We start from the raw sequence: 5,425 nt of genomic DNA, 5'->3' as shown, positions 1-5,425 counted from the left end.
AATCCACTCTAACCTCTATAGCCCGTTATTGACAACCGGTCTTTGCGAAAGCCTTGAGCAAACCTAACCACGAGCGAATTTTCTTTAGCTTTTTTTTTATTAGTAAGTAATTAGTATCCTGTCCATATGGTAACTGCTACCTCCTAAATATATATTGGTTATAAACATGTTATTTCTACTTTCACGTAACTGAGTAAATTGGCTACGTCGTATCACACTACAGTACTTTAAAATATATACATTTAAGGTCAATAAGCAATGACAATAATGCCAATGCCAAGTGTGGGATGCTTCGCTCTATTACACGCTTCTTACGCTATATTTGAAACAGCCAAGCTATACATTTCATCTGACGCAGAGACCTTTCCTGTAACATTCCCTTATGACTTAAGTGTCTTAAGTTATTTTCAAGAAATTAAAAGTTGCCTCAATACAATGTTTACCACATATGTTTAATTTAAATTAAATATAGTAGCTGTACTTCCCATTACAGTAGACCTACATGTCCGTTGTATGTAGAGAGAATTTATTTTTCATTTTTGCACACTTGTCTACATTTGTAATTGTTTTTTGATGCAGACATTCTAGCCAACTAAGAGATAAATGCATCTAAAAAAATTTCTGCATTTGCAGACAAGTGCCTATACATGCACACAAAAAGGTCAATGCAGAGTTGAAATTTGAATTTGTATGAATTCCTGGCATATAAGACACACCCCATTTTTGTACACATTTTTGAGGAAAAAAGCTTTATCCTTAGATGCCTCATGAGTGGTGCCTTATAAACAGTTGACTGACCAGAAATACATAATCAAATTAGAAAAAAATACCTTTTTCCAAACCCCAGAAATTCATCTCCAGAGCTAAATGAAGGTTCACTTGAAACCTCTTCCAAATCAGAATCTGAGTCCCCGTACAATAAACAAATTGACCTCTGTACCATGCAGTGGATTATACTAATGCCACACTAATTAAAAAATTTAATTAAGCTATGGTTTATTTAACGACGCTCGCAACTGCAGAAGTTATATCAGCGTCACCAGTGTGCCAGAATTTTGTCCGGCTGGAGTTCTTTTACATGCCATTAAATCTAGTGACATGAGCCTGTCGCATTTATATACACTTTAAATGCCATCGACCTGGGCCGGGATTGAACCCGCAACCTCAGGCACAGAAGGCCAGCAGTATACCAACTCTGCCACCCAGGGCCACCACACTAATTAAATTTAATGATTTAACTCCTGTGTCAGTTTTCACAGCATCCCATGAAGCTTTGACTCATTCAAAAACTCAATTGATTTATAAGACGCATTCTGTTTTTAGACCCATTTTCAAATAAAAAAAGTGCGTCTTATACGCCAGCAAATACAATATGTGGTTTTAATTTGTTACAAAAATAATGCCATTAAATGTTAGTTTAAAGTAAATTTTGCGTAGGTACCTTTCATCAATCGAACTGGAAAACATTTTACTTCTGAGACTGTCACTATTTTGGATGTTATTATGGTTTCCTTGCCTTAAATGACAGGAAATATAACCATAAAATGGTCCGTTGTTTTTGGATTGTTAATTTTGTACCAAGCCATTGGATTTTCATTGGATTTTAAAAGATTTCGACAAAATAAATATTGTATTCACCAATATAATGCTTTTCTATGATCACTGTTTCCCACAGATGTAAAGATAACAACCCTACGCAACGTAATATCGTCCATTTTAATGGTTAGTAACTTTCGAAAAATGATAAACCATTATCAATATCTGGTATGAATTTAAGTTAAGTACACAATAATGAAAATAGTTGAAATCTTACTGAGGGAGAAGAGAAATTCATGTAACCTTGTCTCAAATTCTATATACCGGTACTTTTCGGTCTGTCTCCAAAAGACAATCATGTTAAATGAATGAATATGCCACAAATGGCATGTAGAACCGAAGGAATGCTCTGGATATTAAAGCATATAAGAATTCATATAACAACTTTTACCTTCAATCATAAAATGTTGTTCAATTTTCCATTTAAAGCTTTTACTTTAAACATACCAACATCAACATAACGATTGTAAACGTCTGAAAAATTAAGCTACCGTACTAGAATTTTAAATATATTCACAAAATTTTTTTAATATTTCGGAGAAATTTAATGAAATTAAATATTAATATTGCAGCTCATTTCTTGTGTAACTGATTTCTCTCACACTGTAAGTAGCTAGTACTATGCCTATGTGAAAAAAAAAACTGTAAAGACACTGTTTTGTAAATTATAAGTGCTTGTTTACATCACTTCCAAAAAAGATGACATCATCGATGCTTTGTAGTGTCATACCACAGTCTACTATACAGTCACGAAGCTTGAGTTTTGAGGGTGCTAGAAACAGTAGACTGTGCCGGTACTATTTTGCATTGCCTATAATGAGGCAATATTAGCAATCCTAGTGGTGAGCAACTACCTAATGTTTGCATATTTACTACGTATTGAGCTTCGTGACTGTATATACTAGACTGTGGTCATACCTTTACATTTATTCACATCCAAACACACATTTTTATGAGTAATGTTTTCCTTTAGTGAAATCATCACTTTGTAAAATCCATGTTTTCTGAGCGTCTTTGAGAGCTTAACAGAATTTCTACACTTTCTGGGCCGCATGAAGATGTAGAGATTTCCTTTGTAGTGCAGCATTTAATGTTTAAATTCTCTTAAATATGTATAAAAGTATTTCAAGACGGAAAAGGGTCTCACATTCAAGTGACTCTGACTTATTTTTTTTTTGTACTGCAAGAACTTTTACGAAATTCTGGCAGTCATACATTGATTTATTCTATATGCTAAGGTTTTTATTAGCGCAATTCAACAGGTGCTGAGCAGTGGCGGCTGGTGTTTCAAAATTTTGTTCGTTTACTTTCTTACTACAAAATGTTAGGCCTATCATGCTACAGTCGTCAAAATTTTCAAAAACGCACCTATTTATTTCCACAATGTTTTCCCAGAAAAGTCTCTTCGTAGTGTCATTAGAGTGTATCCGTTCATAAATGAAAGGAATATTCACGCTGAACTTTCAGTTATTTATGGCACTGACGAGCTCAGAAAGATTTCAGGCTGTGTGTCTCCAATGGAATTATTCAGAGACAACAATTTATGTTCAACTTTCGGTGAGTGTACAAAATTACTAGAAATTTTACTAACAATCCCTGTGACGACTTCAGAGGCTGAAAGGTGTTTTCCTACTCTCCTCCGAACAAAACTCAAGGAAAACAGGACAGAGATTTTATTTCACAGCCACATAACCACTGAACTTCTCGTACGTGTCAGATTTGGATTTTCTGTTAAACGACCTGATTTTGGTTTTCACGCACTGCGAAATTTCACGTTTCAGAGTCGATCTACCAAGTCGATCTAATCTCACACTTCACTTCTAAGCTGTGCGATGAAAATGGATGTTCTATTAAAGACTGAATTGTATTCATCTTAACTAGGGTCTATTTAATAAAGTTGTTGTTGTTGTTTTCTAATGCCAGGCGTTTGACAATAAAGTCATTTGACCTCATGCACTCCAATATTTTTCGAAGATATTATCATGACCAGCCACTGAAGCACAGATTTTGAGGTGTTCCGAATCCATTTCTTGGTTTGAGTTGCACAATGGGCAGTTAGGGGACTGATATATATTCCAATTCTATGCAGGTGTTTGGCCAAACAATCATGGCCCGTTGCCAATCTAAATGCAGCTACAGACGATTTTCGTGGTAAATCGGGAATTAACTGTGGATTTTGATGCATAGAGTTCCATTTTTTTCCTTGGGATTGTGTTATCAAATTTTGTTTGTTGAAGTCTAAGTATGTAGATTTAATAAATCTCTTCGCAGAGTAATACGTAGATTTAGTAACAGGTCTGTAAGTAGCAGTGCTGCCCTTCTTTGCTAAAGCATCCGCATTCTCGTTTTCCAGGATTCCACAATGGGATGGTATCCATTGGAAAATATTCTTTTATTGAGTGATATTAATTTGATTCTGTACCATTAAAGTAGTCCCCGCCCGGAGATCCGATTGGGGGACTATTTTACCTCCGGATAATTTTACCTTAATGGTACTCATTTCATATTGGAGTTAAATGGCAAGTTGTAGCCGATTTAAGTGAACACCATATTTTAACGTTTTGGTGGCTACTTCATTCACACACAACCCCCAGAATGTCTGGAGGACCACACCTGCTGTTGGTCGACGGGTCCACTGGACCTAGCTGAGAGATCTTGTTGATCACCAGCTTTCCCTCCTTAAGCCACTGGAGGACGATTTTAGTGCCATAGCAGGTCAGCACTAGGAACAGAAAAGTAGAAAGAGGAGGAAGGAAAGGGAAATGAACCCCTAGGCCTCAAATGCTCTAATGCCGTTGGGGTCGAAGAAAGTAAGAGTTCAGTCAGAGGACTGGATAGGAAAGGGTAAAGAGGGAATTAGGTATTGGATAGAGGAAAATTATACCAAATTCAGTCATTAACTCATCAAGCTGACCAGTGCTAATGGATGAGTAGCCCCTCCCTTTAGTTCAGCTCGTAAAATCGTGCTTACTAACAGCTGCACCGCGGGAAGGTAGGGATGGGACATTGGGTATTTGTCCAGGTTGGTTCCTTAAAGCCTTCAATGGGAAGGATTAATGGCTCTCCCCCCCCTGTATCCGACAGATACCCTTTTGCAGCCCTATTTAATAAAGTAGAATAACACAAACAACACAATTTATTAAAACAGCTTCTTACGCGCTCTCAACCAACTCGACTCAAGTAACTGGAGTGAAACAGAAAGCAAAAACACCAATAAAATACAAGCTCACCCTCTACGCAAAAAAAAAAAAAAAAAAAAAAAAAAAAAAAAAAAAAAAAAAAAAAAAAACTTGTTTTCGCGCCTAACTGCAGTCGCAGGGCGGGCATATTCTGTCTCTCACTCATTCATTGTCACTCACCAGTAGCTCTGTCATCTGTTCCCATTTTCAAAGCTCGTTTACCTCCCTGTTTGTTTATCAAAAACTTAAAATCCACGCTGGACAACACCCCTCTCATCCCCTCACCCCGAAGAGATACCCAAGATCAAGCCAGTCTCCATAAGAAGTACGGTCGTTTACTTTGGCAAGTCAACGATGAGGCTCCTACAAACGATTATAGTTGGATGAGAAACTTACTACAGCTGATCATACCAATCGTGTACTTGACAATAATAATCTAACTTGTATTTTAAACGAAAATATCCGTAATTTTTTTTTAGGTGTAGCGCAAACTTGCTACAACCTTAAGGAGCCACGCCTGGTGCTGAGCACTCATTAAACTCATCAAAAGCACCTATGAAGTCAGCCCATATAATATAGTTAATTCTGTTAAAAGTTAGATGAAAGGAACCAGTAAAATACTACATGTTTAACACATAAACACCAGCAAA

Source organism: Periplaneta americana, chromosome 6 (genome assembly GCF_040183065.1).
Source record: "Periplaneta americana isolate PAMFEO1 chromosome 6, P.americana_PAMFEO1_priV1, whole genome shotgun sequence".
Classification (NCBI taxonomy): Eukaryota; Metazoa; Arthropoda; class Insecta; order Blattodea; family Blattidae; genus Periplaneta; species Periplaneta americana.
Note: the sequence above shows the minus strand (reverse complement) of the source record.